Below are 15,627 nucleotides of genomic sequence, written 5' to 3' on the forward strand. Positions count from 1 at the left end.
GAAGGAGCTAAAATAAAATAGCACGCTGCTGTAGTACTACAGCCTCACGGCTGCTCTGTGTACACACAGGTTTAGAACGCCTGCCTGACCTGCTCAGTCTGGGACGTTTTCTACTACGCAGAAAGGAACACAGTGCGAATAGGTTGTCTTTATTAAGCCGGAAGAACTTCCTCTCGCTCCAAACCATCTGGAAGGCTTGAAGAACTCAGCCTTCGCAGGTCAAATCTAGTCACGAGGAAGCCCACCCAGGGGGGGCGGAACTTGCCCGAAATAACCCTGGAGACTCAGACAAGAGGTGTAGACGGGCCGGGGAGTGACACGAGGTCTAGGGAAGAGAGGTGGGCGCCGCAGGCAGGGTGCGGGGGTGAACCGCTTTCCCTCGGCGGGCCACCTGCCGCGGGACCACCCCCCGCGGCCGCAGGGCGGGCTCCCACCGCTGCGATGACACATCGCGGACCTCGTGGCGGGGCGGGGTGCTCCGCTCCGCGCCATGTAAGGGCAGGCCTCCGGACGCCTCCCGGGCCGGCCCGCGTGCCCGCTCCGGCTCTCGCCCCCTGCCCACCCCGACCACCCCGAGCGTCCCGGCGCGGGGTCGCTGGCCGGCGCGCGCGCGGCCGGCATCACGGCGGCGCCGGGTCGTCCACGCTTACTCACTCGGTGTTGCATCATGCACCACACCGCGCCTTCAGGGAACCAAAATGGACTCCGGTGGAGGAGACAGCCGCATGGGCACCGGCCCCGCGCGCACAGCCCCGCGCCCGCCCTGCCCTCGCCCACCCCGGAGGATGCCGGCGTCCCGGGCGCCCGCCCCTCCCCGCTCCCCGCGCCGCCCTCCCGCGGCCCCACGCGGCGCCGGGGGCCCCTCCAAGGTGACCCGGACCCGGGCAGCCGCCCTGGCGCCGGCGGGGGCCGGGCACTCACCGCGGCGGCGGGCGGACGGGCGGGAGGACTGCCGGTGGCAGGATGCGGACCAGTCCTCCGAGGGACTCAGTCAAGCACGCGCGGCCGGACGACGGCGGCTCGGACGGAGGCGCGGCGCGCGGGGAGCGGGAGCTGCGGTGAGCGGATGCCGGCTGGCCTCGCGCCCCGCGCGGCAGATGACCGGAGGCTCACACCTGCCCGCGCTGACTGAATGGAGCGTGGAGGGCGGGCGGGCTCCGGCGCCGGGTTTCATCAGCCGTGCGCCCGGCCCCCCGCCCCTAGCGCCCGCCCCCGGGCCCTGGCAGCCTCGGGCCCGCTCGCGCGCGTCACCGCCGGGCACCAATGGGAGTGCGGCGCGGTGGCGGCGGCGGGCCCGGGGCGGCGGCCGGGGCGGGGCGGGGGGCGGGGCGGGGCGTCTTCGCGCCCTGCGCCCGGACCTGGGGTTCCCCCGGCGGGCGGGCCGGCCGGGCGGTGCCTCCTGGAGCTTTCGCGGCTGCCCCGCCCTCTTGTTGCCATAGCCCAGCCAATCGGAGCCCGCGGCGCGACCGCATCCTCCCGTCCTCTGACAGCCCGTCCGCGCGGGCCAGGGCTAGTGCCGCCGGCTCTGCAGTGCCACCCCGAGCGGAGCTGACACCGAGCTCGAGTCCAGTGTTCCTTTTCCAGAAATGAAACATCTGAGAGGCGCTTCAAGGTTTGGTTTTGTTTGGTTCTTAATAAATCTTCATTTCTTTGTCATTGGATTGTTTTATCATTTGCTATTCCTGTGTTTTTAATAAGCAACTTATCCTCACCCTTTGCCAGGAAGCCTGAATCTGCCTGGGTCCCTTAGCAGTAGGACAAGCACACCTGACCGGGTGGCTTGATCACAGCGGCTTACTTCCAGAGTTACTCTTCCGGAGATGGCAAAAACTTTAGAACCGAACCCCACAGTGCTCACCTAACAAGCTCCCTGTTTACTGTCACTCTTTGCTGCAAAAACCCACGCAAGAATCACAGCCTATAAAGATCCAGTAATGTGTGACACGGGAGACATGAACGGGTCAGAGAATCCCGCCAGCCTCCTAACTTTGTAAGAAAACAGAAAAACGATAGCACAGTGTTCATGACCTTGGAATCCTTTCCACACCTTCTAAACACACCCCCTTCAGAAAGGTTTTAATGAACACACAGAAATGGGCTAATACTGGTAATGCACTGTGAACAGTGTTTGGTGTCCTAATAAGCAACTAGGTGTGTGTTGTTTCAAAACGAATTTCAGTTTCAGCTGTACGGTGCTGAAACCATCTGCTGGGGTTGCATTATGGAGGTCTCCCGTGCTGGAGCTCTTCCTGAATCCCACACAGCTTCCTTCACTTGCTGATAATGCCATCAAAGGATGTCCCCTTCCCACAGAAGGAAGCCTGGTGTGATTCAGGGACCATCCTCTTTGCCTTTGCACCAGATCTGGATTTGAATCTGAATTCTCCCATTTGCTGTGTGGTCTTCTTTGAGCTATTCCACCTCTGTTTGGAGCATCTAAACCTTATGTTCTTTTTTTTTTTTTTTAACCCTATATTCTTATCAGAAGTCTATCCCTTAGTGTTTGAAATATGACTGTGGGATTTTTTTTTTAAGACTCTTGGCAGTAAAATAGAATTTAGAAGGCTGTAGAGGTGCCCTGCTTGGACAACACAGAGAGGGTACATACAGTTAAGATGTGTACATTCTAAAAGCAAGTATTTCAGGCCCTGATGGGGGAGAACTTATCCAAGGGGATTTTTAGCACTGTGCTCAGTTTAGCAATCCAACCCAGCAGGCTTTGTCATCAGGAGGACAATAGGAGACCCTCAATGACAAGGCCCATAAGCAAGCAACTTCCTGGCAAAAAGGATTCAGTGTGAACCAGGGAAAGAACAAATATGCTCAAGGTCTCAGCAAAAAGGGGAAAAACGTTAAAAAAAAACAAACTGGCTGAATGTTTTCAGTAAAGCTAAATTTCAGGCAGGTTAGGATTCACACAGCAGGCCCAGAGGGACCAATGACAGGCAACCTTGATTAGAATCAAGGAGCAAATAAGCCATGATTTCAGAGACCATTAAGGAAAGGAGATGCTTGAATTTAGGCCCTGCAAAGCATCTTAGAAAGTTAAGCTTGACAGACCAGGTCCCAGCCTAGCACCATCAGGCAGCATGGAGATATAGAAAGTGCAGAGAATCAGAGTCAGACAGATGGGGTTTTCACGTCCACCTCTGCTTCCTGCTAGCTGCTGGCCGGGGGAAATTGTGTTTGTCCTCTCTCGGCCTCAGTTTCCCCAACTTCAAAGTAAGGATTTTACCACCTGCTGGATATGCGCAACTTTGTGGTGAGAATGAAAAATATGTATTCAGGAAAGCTGGGGGGAAAAAAGAAAAATACGTATAAAGGTAGAACGGAAAAGAGATCCCAGAAATAGATCCACAAAACAGTCAACTGATCTTTGACAAAGAGGCAAACACAATCCAATGGAGAGAGGATAGTCTCCCCAACGAATGGTACTGAACAACTGGACAGCCGCATGCAAAAAAAAAAAAAAACAACAACAACAATCTAGACACAGACCTTACACCTTTCACAAAAGTTAACTCAGGATAAATCATAGACCTAAGTGTAAAATGCAAAACGGTAAAACTGCTAGAACATAACAGAGGAGACAATCTAAGTGATCTTTAGGTTCAGTGATGACTTTTTAGGTACAATGCCAAAAGCGTAATTCACAAAAGAAAAAATTGGGAAGTTGGACTTCATTAAAATTAAAACCCTCTGCTCTGTAAAAGCCACTGTTAAGAGAATGAAGAGACAAGCCATGGACTGGGAGAAAATCTTTGCAAAACACATACCTGATAAAGTACTGGCCTTAAGAACTCTTAAACTCTTAAATGAACTCTTAAAACTCTTAAAACTCAACAATGAGAAAACAACCCAATTTTAAAAATGGGCAAAAGATCTGAACAGACACCTCACTGAAGAAGATATACAGATGGCAAATAAGCATATGAAAAGATACTTAACATTATACGTTGTTGGGAACTGCAAATTAAAACAACAATGAGATACCACTGCACATTCATTGACTAGCAAAAACCCCAAATGCCAAACCACCAAATGCTGGCAAGGGACAACTGGAATAGCGACTTTGGAAGACACTTTGGCAATTTCTCACAAAACTACACATAGCCCTGTCACGCAGGCCAGTAATTGCATTCCTTGGTATTTACCCAAGTGAGTTGTGTCTACACAAAAACCTACACATGAATGTTTATAGCAGCTTTATTCGTAATTGCTAAAACTTGGAAGCACCCAAGATGCCCTTCAATAAGTGACTGGATAAATAAACTGTGGTACATCCAGTCAATGGAATACTACTTCTTGACAAAAAGAAATGAGCTAGCAAGGCATAAAAGGACAAGGAGGAACATTAAAGGTATATTGCTAAGTAAAAGAAGCCAGTTTGAAAAGCAACATGCCGTATGATTCCAACTTCTGGAAAAAGCAAAATTATGGTGACAATAACAAGATCATTAGTTGCCAAGGGCTTGTGGGGGGAAGAGGGGAGAGGGGTGAATAGGTGAAGCACAGGGTATTTTAGGGCAGTGAAACTACTTTAAAGGCTACTGTAGTTGTGGATACATGTTATTATACATTTGTCAAAATCCCTAGAATGTACAACACAAAGGGTAAACCTTAACATAAACTATGAAATTTAGCTAATAATAAGAGTTCAAATATTGGCCCATCAACTATAGCAAAAGTCCCACACTAATTCAAGATGTTAATAATAAAAAACTGAATGGGGGGTAAGGGAGTATATGGGAATTCTCCCTATATTCCCCTCATATTTTTGTAAACCTAAAACTGTAGTATATATAGAAATACTGTACATAGTGTGTGTATATAAAAGTAAATTTATATAAATACCATGTATTATATACAGTATGATACTATGTAGTATAGTCATATATATTACTTATTATACATATAATTAGACTCTACCATTGACCCTTGAACAAAATAGGGGTTGGGGCACCAAACTCCCTCCTCCCCCACCCACTGTACCCCCACACAGTCTAAGATATGTGTATAACTTTTGCCTCCCCCAAAAACTTAACTACTTATAGCCTACTATTGACTAGAAGCCTTACCTATAGCATCAACAGTCAATTAACATATATTTTGTATGCTCTATTTTCTCTAGCTTACAATAAAGTAAGCTAGAGATCTGACTATTGGTTAGCTGACACTTAAAGTAAGCTAGATAAAAATGTTAGGAAGAAAATCATAAGGAAGAGGAAATACATTTTATGGGTACTGTAAAATATCCATTATGTGTGGATCTGCACTATTCAAACCTGCGCTGTTGAAGGATCAACTGTATATTATGTACATTTATATAAAATATAATTAAGGATAGATAGATAGATAGATAGATAGATAGATAGATAGATAGATAGACAGACTATATGTAAAGCACCTGGTATAGGTCTACACATAGAAAGTATTCAGTTAGTAATTATTATTAAGCAGATCAAGGAAACAGAGCCCGTTCGTTTTCTAGTGTTTCAAGACTGTGTAATGGATAGGTTAAGCACGTGGGCTCGGCAGTCAGAGAACACGGCTTCGAATCCTGGCTGTGCAACTGCTAAGTTACATATACTTAGGCAAATTAGTTCCTTTTCTCCCAGTTCCGCCTTCCTCATTTCTAAAATAAGGATTATGGTTCTGGTAATGAATAAACGATGATATGCACGCAAAGCATTTAGCAGCACAGCCGGCCCATAACGAATGCCCAGAGAACATCGCTATTCACTTCAACAACTAGACTGATTTGTGGGGTCGGGCAAAATACTAAATTGGAGCGTTTCATCTTCTATAATAAAGGACTATTCTTACAACCAGACACTTTGCAGGAAAAGGCTGTCAGCTGGCCCTTCAAGAACGGAGGGGTAAACTGTCACCGCCCTGGTTCCCTGGGGGCCCGGGTGGGGAGGGAAAGGACACAGTTATTACTGCATTCTTCAGAGGACCTCTACTGTTACCTGGCCAGCTCCTTTCTGTACTTCTGGAACCAGCATTATCTCCTTTTCTGGGAGATTCTGCTCTTGTCCCTCCCAACCTCCCCTGCTATTGTGTCTTCAACGGGCACTACTATCTCACGGGGTTCACCTCTGTCAGCACAGAAATGTTGTTGGGGTTGGGAGGCCCCTGATCCCAGCCGATCAATTCCTCCCTGGCTACAGTGAGGACTCATAGCGTGGGGGACAGATGACATGAATTGAGATCACCTTAGCAGCCGTCCCAAGCCCTTGAGGAATCGGAAGAAAGAGAAGTCTCTTTCCTCCTTGTCAGCAGAGCTAGACAGGGGTCAGCCAGGTGCCACCAGCAGCCACAGCGGCTGTGTGGAATTAGCCGGTCTGAGATGATGAAGTGGACACAAAGAAGTCTAAGGTGAGGGACGAAGTGAGTGCTAATAGTCCCCGTCCCAGTGCTCACTGGGGCTGCCCATCTGGGTAGAGATGCTCCTTTTTGCCAAAGCCATTTGTGTTGGGTCTCTGTCACTTATATGCAAAAGATTCCCAATTAATACAGCTTTCCTACCCTCGGGGCTTTCTACCCTGGGCCACATGGGAAGAATTTAGAGACGCCTTGGCAAAATATTGCCCCTCCAGAAAAGACAGAGACATGCCGGACGCCCGTTAGCATGGAAGAGTCAGGCCTTTGGGCTTAGAGGATCTGACTGCTGGTTAGCTGACAGAGAATGAAATCAGAACTCTGCCAAATTTTCAGGAGACCTTTGAAACCGGCTATATCCACCACTGTGTTATGGTAGAAAGTGCTTCCGTTCCACCACAAACACAGTGCGCCTACCCTCAAGCAGACGCGTTGTCTTTCGCACAGCGTACATCTTTGTAAGAATATGCAGCTGTAAGAAAATGGTGAGAGATGCCACACAGGTTTATGCCCATGTATGTTTATCATGGGGTTATTGGCAATAGCAAAAGACGAAAGTGCACAGAGGTCCAAATACAAATAATTGGTTAAATACACCCTGTTCCATTCATAAAATGAAACAGACTATTAAGCTGCCGTTAAGTATCATGTTTTCAAATGGTAGTTAATGGTGTGGGAAGTACTCAGATTATGAGAATGGGATAGAATGTTTTTGTCTGAAAAACTGTACATACACACACATACACCTATATTCACATATGTAAACATGTTATACATACATATCATAGATAATCAAGATGGAAACATGAAAATGTGGTCCCTAAGAGTTTTAATTGTTTTGTATACTTACTTACCTCAATATTCCACGTCGAAAATTTATAAGAAACTCAGTAGCTGTTATTAAAAATCAGAACTGCAGCCCAGACATAAGATTCTGCCCCCAGCCCCATTTTCACCCGCAAATCTAGATAGTCAAAGAACACACACGCCTTCATTCTCAGCTCTCACTGATCTTTGTGGTTTGTCTAGAAACCAGCGCGGGCCTGCCATTCAGCTATTGACAAGCGTTGCAGGCATTTAGTTCCCGGGGAACCAGGGAACCAGGGCAGGAGCTCTGAGACGTTGATGATGCCTTGTCTTCTCCGTACATATTTAAAATAAAAATATTGAAATAAATTTGTGGAAGTCTAACCATTTCCATTTTTCCCCCTACTGCTGTGATTCCCTTCAATTTTTTTTTTTCCGTAACATCACATTTTTTTTCAAACGAAAACCTTTTGGAGCCCCTGTTTCACTAGAGCCCTAGGCTTGGGCTCGCTTTGCCAGGCCAGCCCTCCAGTACTGACGTAAGCTCTAATCTGAGCCCTGGCGAGGTCACCACTGAGAGAGGAATCTTCCTCACTCAGCTTCCCAGTTTAAATTTGTTTCAAATGTGGAGGCCAATGGTATATATTTCCTATCGCGTTTCCAAAGTGTTTGGAAGTTTTTTTGTGCTCCGTGAAAAAGTTTTTAACTAATCTTCCATACTTTTGCTGTGTCCTTTAACATACAAATGCTATATCCTTTGACATCTAAACTTGGGAAACACATGAGGACATTCTGCATTATACAGTGTTATGGACAAATTGGGCCCCCCTAAAATTCTTGAGTTGAAGCCCTAAACTACAAATCCTCAAAATTTGGATTGTGGCCCGTATTTGGAGATGGGCCTTTAAGGAGGCGATTAAATTAAATGAGGTCCTAATCCAAAATGACTGGTATATTTATAAGAAAAGGAGATTAGAGAATACGGAGAGACACCAGGGAAGCGTGAGCCCAGAGGAGGGGCCATTTAAGGACACAGAGAGAAGACGGCCATCTACAAGCTTCAAAAGAAACTAAACTTGGACCCAAGTCACATGTCGGCCAAAGATGGCTGCACTCAGGCTAGTCAAGCAAAGGTTGGAGTGAGCCCCAGCGTGGCCGAGGAAGCCCACTGGAGGCACCGGCTGTTGTGAGGAGAATATAAGGCCCCGGATAGAAATCATGAACCAGATGATACTGTCAAGGAAAACTTAATTTTCTATATCATAACCAGAAAAATTAACCAACTCCCAGAACCAGAAAGGAATCTACTTGAACATGGAAGAACGTATATTGGACACAATGCTGCTTCCTGTGGTCAAATAGCAAATAGTTTTTTGACACCTCTTAAGTGTGACACAGGCTCCTGTAGCTGCTGGCTTACCCGTGGCAGCGATCCCATTTTCGACCGCGCACACAGCTGATGGAGGCTTTGTAAGTCTACCTTTGAATACAGGGGACTTGAGCTGTGAAGCTGGTACCACAACACAGGGTGATTGGTTGGTCTTGTTTTTGGCGGTCTGTACTCTATTTTCTTGGCTATACCTGTGAATGGAGGCCTAGCGGCCAGGTAGGAATCAGCCCTGACACCAGAGACAGGAAACAACTTACTAGATTAGAATTTCTAAGCCTGGCTTTAGAAAGGTGTTATTTCCCAGTTTGCTACAGACTTCGTTTGCAGCAGACCCTGGGTCTAGACGATACAAGCGAAGTATAAGGCCTCTTCAGTTACCTGGCCCTGGCTTAGAGATTCAGTGACTGTTAAATAAACGTGTACATGAAAGTAAAATTGTAATGTATGGGAAAAAAAAAAAAAAGAACAGGGGCACCTGGGTGGCTCAGACTGTTGAGTGTCCAACTGCAGCTCAGGTCATGATCTCACGGTCTGTGAGTTCGAGCCCCACGTTGGGCTCAGAGCCTAGAACCTGCTTCGGATTCTGTGTGTGTGTCTCTCTCTCTTCCCCTCCCCCACTCATGCTCTCTCTCTCTCTCTCTCTCTCTCTTTCTCAAATAAATAAATGTTGAAAGAAAGAAAGAAAGAAAGAAAGAAAGAAAGAAAGAAAGAGAAAGAAAGAAAGAAAGAAAGAAAGAAAGAAAGAAAGAAAGAAAGAAAGAAAGAAAGAGAAAAGACTAAACCCTCTGGACTCTCAAGCTCCAGAACTGTGAGAGAAAAAATCTCTGCTGTTTAAGCCACCCAGCCCATGGTATTTAATTATGGAAGCCCTAGCAAATTAGTATATGGTGGAAATCATATTTTTTTTAAGTTTGTTTATTTTGAGAGAGGGAGAGAAAAAGAGAGAGAGAGAGAAAGAGTTGGGGGGGGGGGCAGAAAGAGAGAGAGAGAGAAAGAATCCCAAGCAGGCTCTGCCCCGTCAGCACAGAGCCCAGTGTAGGGCTCAATCTTACAAACCGCGAGATCATGACCAGAGCTGAAATCAAGAGTCAAACGCTTAGCCGACTGAGCCGCCCAGGCTCCCCAGTGGAAATCATATTTTAAATGGAGACTGACTGTCAGAACTGAAAAACACAAGACCTAAGCTCCACCAGAGCACACATCTGGTTTTACAGCAACAGGGCGACACCCTAGAGTCCCTGTGGTCCTGGAACCAAGTAGAGGCAGAGCCAGGGCCCCTGAGGGCTCTTCTCCACCTAAGACCGATGTCTCCATTTGCTCACTGGTCAATTCATTGCTAGTAAAGTGTTTCCCACAACTGCTCTCTCCCACTTGGCTCCTGAGCCCAGTGTGCACGACCGGTAAACCTTCAAGGTTCTCCCCGTCCTCCTTGTCTATATAACTTGCTGTCTCACAGCTGTGCTGCCCACACGAGCAGTCCATTTTCTCTCAGCGGATGTGAGCACTATGCTATGAGCTTCAGAAAACTGTGACTCCGTTGCTAGTCAACTTGTGACTTTGATCAAGTTCTTTCGTGTCTCAGGGTTCCCTTAAATGAGGGCAACACTGTCTACCCTTGACTGATATTGTGAGGATTGAATGAGACGATGTGGGAAAGGCAGGCAATGGTCCACAGACACTAGCTCACCCCTATCCAGTGTCCTTTCCTCTATCCTCCTACTCTTCCTTCCTCTTGCCTTCTGACCTGAAGAAAAGAAATCAAAAAAAGGTCACGCACCCTCATACCCAGATTTCTGACTCTCTTCCGCTGCCCTTTCCATCTGTCTACTCAAGCAGCGAAGGTCTCCCTATAGATCTTAGGGTTCTGCATGGCACCTGAGGGCAGTTCATCAGATCATCACTGTTTGTGAGGCTTAGCTAGTTTCTGCAGGAATTTGATCTGGCAGAAGCCATCTCTTTCTCTGGATTTCTAGGAAGGCATGCCATCGGGTGATAGGCCAGCTTCAGCCAGGCCTAGCACAGTGTGGTTCTTGCACTCTGGAAATGTTTATTGCTGATAAAGCTTCTTGCTGCATTAAGATAAAAAATTATGAGATCTCAAACACCCCAGAAGTCTCTACTTGATAAAGCAAAAGTAGAACTTTATGCGAAGACATTTTAAGCTTCTAACTAGCCTGCCCATAACCCTAGCCATCCCATTCCAGGCTTAAGCTACTCTCACCTCACAATCTTGGAATTAGGTCTCTATGTTTGCATCTGACACTGAACATTCCATCTAGGAGAGTGGGCTATCAAGGTAACAAACCCAGTGTAGTGAGTGGTAGAGACAGAGTTACTTGCGGGACTTTCAGTAGGTAATTGCCCTCTCTAGAACTTAGTTCCCTCCTCTTAAAAAAAAAAAAAATAGGAAAGCTAATGAGCTGCTGTAAGAGTTGAGATAAAGCCTAAAAAGCCCCTATGCAGTGCCTAGTACATAATAATAATGACTGCATAAAGGCTGCCCATCATTGTTACTACTATCATTAATATTTTTCACCTAACACATGCTTCGCTGATAAAAGGAAATACAAATGGAATACCTTGATTAGTCCCTGGTTATTTTATTCTCTGACCACTAAGAGGCTTAGTGGAGGAAAAAAAGCCACAGGGGCAGTAGTATTTATAAAGGCCTTTTCCATATGAACCAGTGGTGTATCCCCAAGTTGACAAGCTGAAAGGAGTCGCCAACACGACCATCTGCAGAATTGTTATAATTCACAGCATGGGTAGCTCTGGGGCAGCTGAGGATGTTAACTGGAGCAGGGTTCCTCGCTCTCTCCACTGTTGACATTTGGGGCCAGATAATTCTCTGTCGCCTTGCACATTGTATCGTACAACAGTCAGCAGGATCCCTGGCCTCTACCCACTAGATGCCAATCGCACCCTCCCACAACCCAAAATGTTTCCAGACGTTGCCAAATGGCCTCTGGAAGGCAAAATCACCGCGCCCCAGCCCTCCCGGCTTTGAGAGCCACTGGCATAGAGGAACTCTGATGGTCTTTCACAGGGTGGTGAATATGGTCTCTTGGTGGAAAGAGAATACATGATTGCAACAAGCAGGGCTGAGATTCAGCTGGCTGGTACCAGTTCAACCGAACCACTGTTTACAGTCCAATCCTTATTGATTGATTGGTGTTTGTGCCATACTGGTTAGCAAACAGGCTTAATATAATTCCTACATTGTAGTGAACCTTAGGTTGAGGTTTCTCTAAAGGAGTAAAGGTTAGGGGCACCTGGGTGGCTCAGTCGGTTAAGCCTCTGACTTCGGCTCAGGTCATGGTCTCCTGGTTCGTGGGTTCGAGCCCCACATCGGGCTCCGTGCTGACAGCTCAGAGCCTGGAGCCTGCTTCAGATTCTGCGTCTCCCTCTCCCTCTGCCCCTTCCCTGCTTGTGCTCTTTCTCTCTCAAAATAAATAAACATTAAAAAATTAAAAAAAAAAAGAAGTAAAGGTTAACGGAGATCCTAGCTGTTCATGTACTGAAGACAAAGTTCATTCAAAGAGCATCGTGGTGGCTAAAAGTCCTCAGATGGTTGTTATTCTACCTCAAAGCCTTCCAACAATGCCTCAATATGGTCTTTCCACTCATTGCTGTCTTCTTCCTCATCTTTCCCAACCATAGCACAGAATGGCATTTCAGACTGCTTGATGTTAATGATGACTACAGACTGCTTACCTGGTTCTGGAGTTTTGCAGAGCAGGTGTTAAGAGATGACTGTCTTCCAAATGTCTCTGGAAACAGAGATATACCATTTCTGATGATATATCCTTAGGCTCTAGGGTGACGCATGCATACCATGTTTCTCTACAGGATGGTTTCAGACTTTGGGTCCCAGAGAGCTTGCAGTGGAGATGGTGACCCTGCTATAAAACGAAAGACGTCCGGAAATGTTGCCACCGGTTTTGACCTATGTCCAGACACTTCTCCAATGTGGGGCAAGGGAGAGGGGGAACACAGGGAACGGCAGTACTAATGAATTCAGGACCAAGGGGAAGATAAAAGATCAATTAGGTTGAGGGACTCCCCGAGACCAGCCCATTTGCCAAATAAAATCACACAATTGCCACAGGCAACCATACAATTGCTGCAATGCTGTTAAAACCATTGGAATAATGGGCTACCCATGTGAGCCTTCCCAAAAAGACCAGTTTAGACAGAGGCATGGTTTTTGGTAAGAGCGCTGGACCACGGTTCTGGATATGAGTAGGGGATTCAATGTCATTTATCATCCAGCCCCTTTGTCACTGAACAGGCTTATCAGTCTCTAGAAACAAAGCTCTAAAAGAATGTTAAAGGGAGTGGAGAAACAGGGGTACTAAAGTCCCCAATTCGCTCACGTCTACCACCAAGTCCGCTTCTCAGAGGCGCTTCTGGGTCTGTCCACCTGCGCTTCCCCACCTGGGACAGCTCCCCTCCTGGCCCACCTACCCAACACTCTACTCATTTACTACCTGCCGGGCTTGGAGGGCGTTACTTAACTTCTCTGTGCCTCGATTTCATTTCCCCTGAAATGGGAGAATAATCATTCCTGCTTCAGCATGTGGTGAATATCAAATGAGAATACATGCGTGAAGAGCGTGGCACATAGCAAGCCTGCAATAAATGTTACCTATTGTTATGAGACTTGTTATTCATCCTTCACATGTCCATATCCTCCAATAAACCTTTTTTGATGCTCCTAATTAGGTACACATGTTATCTTCAGGGGCTGCCAAAAAGCGTTCATGAGTACACCTCACGGGGGCACCTGGGTGGCCCAGTTGGTTGAGTGTCCAACTCTTGATTTCAGCTCGGGTTGTGATCCCAGGATACTGGGATTGAGCCCCGCATCAGGCTGTGTGCTGGGCCTGGAGTCTATTTGGGACTCTCCCCACCCTCTCTCTGCCCCTGCCTGCTCATACGCTCTCTCTTCTCTCCTTCTCAGAAAAAAAAAAAAAAAAAAGTATAGCTCACAGATTCTTAGTGCAGCCTCAGGATGTACCCACAAACAAGACCTGCCATGAATAAAACCTCAAAATTCTGGGCACAATTATTGATACAGTGGTAGGCATGAACCAAAAAAATAAAAAACAAAAAAGGCTATCTGAATAATTGAGGAGATTGCTGTGAGGACTGGGAGAAAAGGAGATCTCTTTTTACGAGATCTCACGTACTGAGGATGATGTTTTTCGGGAGTTAACCCGCCAGCAAGAGAGGCTGCATGAGAATGAAGATGACGCAAAGAAAAGCAAAGGTCAGAGGGAGACAGAGATAGGAGAAGGAGGGCAATAGGGACAGAGAGACTGGGTTACATTTTTGGGACCCTGGATCCAGCCAAGCCTGAAGACATGTGCCCGGGGTTGTAAAAAGACGTCAATAGCTTCTTTTTACCTCAACTAGCTTCAACGTGGTTTCTCTCATTTGTTAAGAGTCTTGATTAACACTGCATATTTCTCCATTCATGACACATATTACATTTCATCTTCAGTAATTGTTGAGTTGTCTATCTTTCCCCGGCTAGGCTGAAATTCCATAAAGGCAAGGCTCTGTCCTACCTGTCGCTGTTACGTAACTGAAAAGTTGAGGATCTGCCAGGTGTACATAGGGCTGAAGCTAGGTCCTCGAAGCCTGTCTTGTTCTCTCTGCCTCACAGGTTTTCTCCCGGCTGTGTTTTCTGCCACATCTCTCCTTAAGAGGACTCTCATAGGGGGGCGCCTGGGTGGCGCAGTCGGTTAAGCGTCCGACTTCAGCCAGGTCACGATCTCGCGGTCCGTGAGTTTGAGCCCCGCGTCGGGCTCTGGGCTGATGGCTCAGAGCCTGGAGCCTGTTTCCGATTCTGTGTCTCCCTCTCTCTCTGCCCCTCCCCCGTTCATGCTCTGTCTCTCTCTGTCCCAAACGTTGAAAAAAAAAAGAGGACTCTCATAGGGTCTGCTCGCATCACTTGCCTGAGCGTATGCACCTTTCACTGATTGCAGTGGAGTGGCATTCTCTTGTGGGCTAGCCTGGGTCACACGAATACCTCTGTGTGGCCTGGGGACAATGCGGGGAGAAGGCCGATCAGTGGTTCCACTAGTATCACAGAAATAACTAGGATCACTAGTTCCCAAAGGAAAGGAATGTGAGCAGACAAAAAAGAAACCGGTGTCCACTATCTATTCCTGCTCCCCTACTTGCTCAGATGTGTCCCAACCCATTCCCAGAGTGCCCAGAGGGGTCTATACCTTGCGTTCTTAATTGCCACATCTCCCATCTGGCCCCCGGGGAGCTCCCCAGCCACATCTGTCCTGTGCTCCAAGCTTGTCCCGGGTGGAGAAAATATGCCTAACGTCCAGTTGCGCTAATTCTGACACACAGCTGCACAAACCACACACCAGTGCTGCCCTGTGCTGCCACTGCATGGACAGACCTGTCATGTGTTGCCCCTTCTTTTAATTAGTCTCTTCTTCCATGAAACCCCGGGAACGAGACAGAAGGATACAATATGAACAACCCGCCTATCATGAGAAACGTCCTCCTTCTTTCATACTGGCTTTGAACCAAACTTGTGAACGTGCACTTTCTCTCCTTAGTCTGAGCTCCACCCCAGAAGCTTCCTTCGTCTCTCATGCCAATAGGCTTCAGGCGGACCAACCCCACACTCCCACTAGATCAAGCTGGGTCACTGAGCATAGCATACAGCTGGGATCACTGCTGTGCTTTTGTCTTTTGTTTTTTTCAAGAGGAATTTCCAGAAGAATATTTTATTCTTACTAGATTTCCTATTTAAGTGTCTCTAGACAGATTTATTTGTTAGTTATCCTGAACAGCTTTTACCCCACCATTGAGCAACTGTCAGATTGGCTGGGTGGTGTTCTAATCCATTGTCACAGAAACAAAAAGTATCCATGTCTCTTCTTGGAATTTTCTTTCCTTGGGGAGGAGGGGGTAGCAGGGATGTTTTGATTTGTATATCTCTGTTCCCATGTAATAATCTTAAGTTTTTAAAACGCTGTCCATAAAACATTGATGTCACAGTTAATGTAACTGTT

At 47.1% G+C, this 15,627-nt stretch overlaps 1 protein-coding gene and 1 pseudogene across 2 annotated transcripts in view; one reads left to right on the forward strand and one right to left on the reverse strand.

The window, feature by feature from the left end:
* Positions 1 to 1,182, reverse strand: part of SLC7A1 (solute carrier family 7 member 1) — an 81,566-nt gene extending 80,384 nt beyond the window's left edge. For both annotated transcript variants that reach the window (XM_030308571.1, XM_030308586.1), the window contains exon 1: positions 922 to 1,182. The gene's annotated coding sequence lies outside the window, so the exon portion shown is untranslated. The remainder of the gene's footprint in view (positions 1 to 921) is intronic.
* On the forward strand, positions 699 to 8,985 carry LOC115505638 (annotated as a pseudogene).
* The last annotated feature ends 6,642 nt before the right edge of the window (positions 8,986 to 15,627 follow it).

Source organism: Lynx canadensis, chromosome A1, assembly GCF_007474595.2.
Source record: "Lynx canadensis isolate LIC74 chromosome A1, mLynCan4.pri.v2, whole genome shotgun sequence".
NCBI classification, from domain to species: domain Eukaryota; kingdom Metazoa; phylum Chordata; class Mammalia; order Carnivora; family Felidae; genus Lynx; species Lynx canadensis.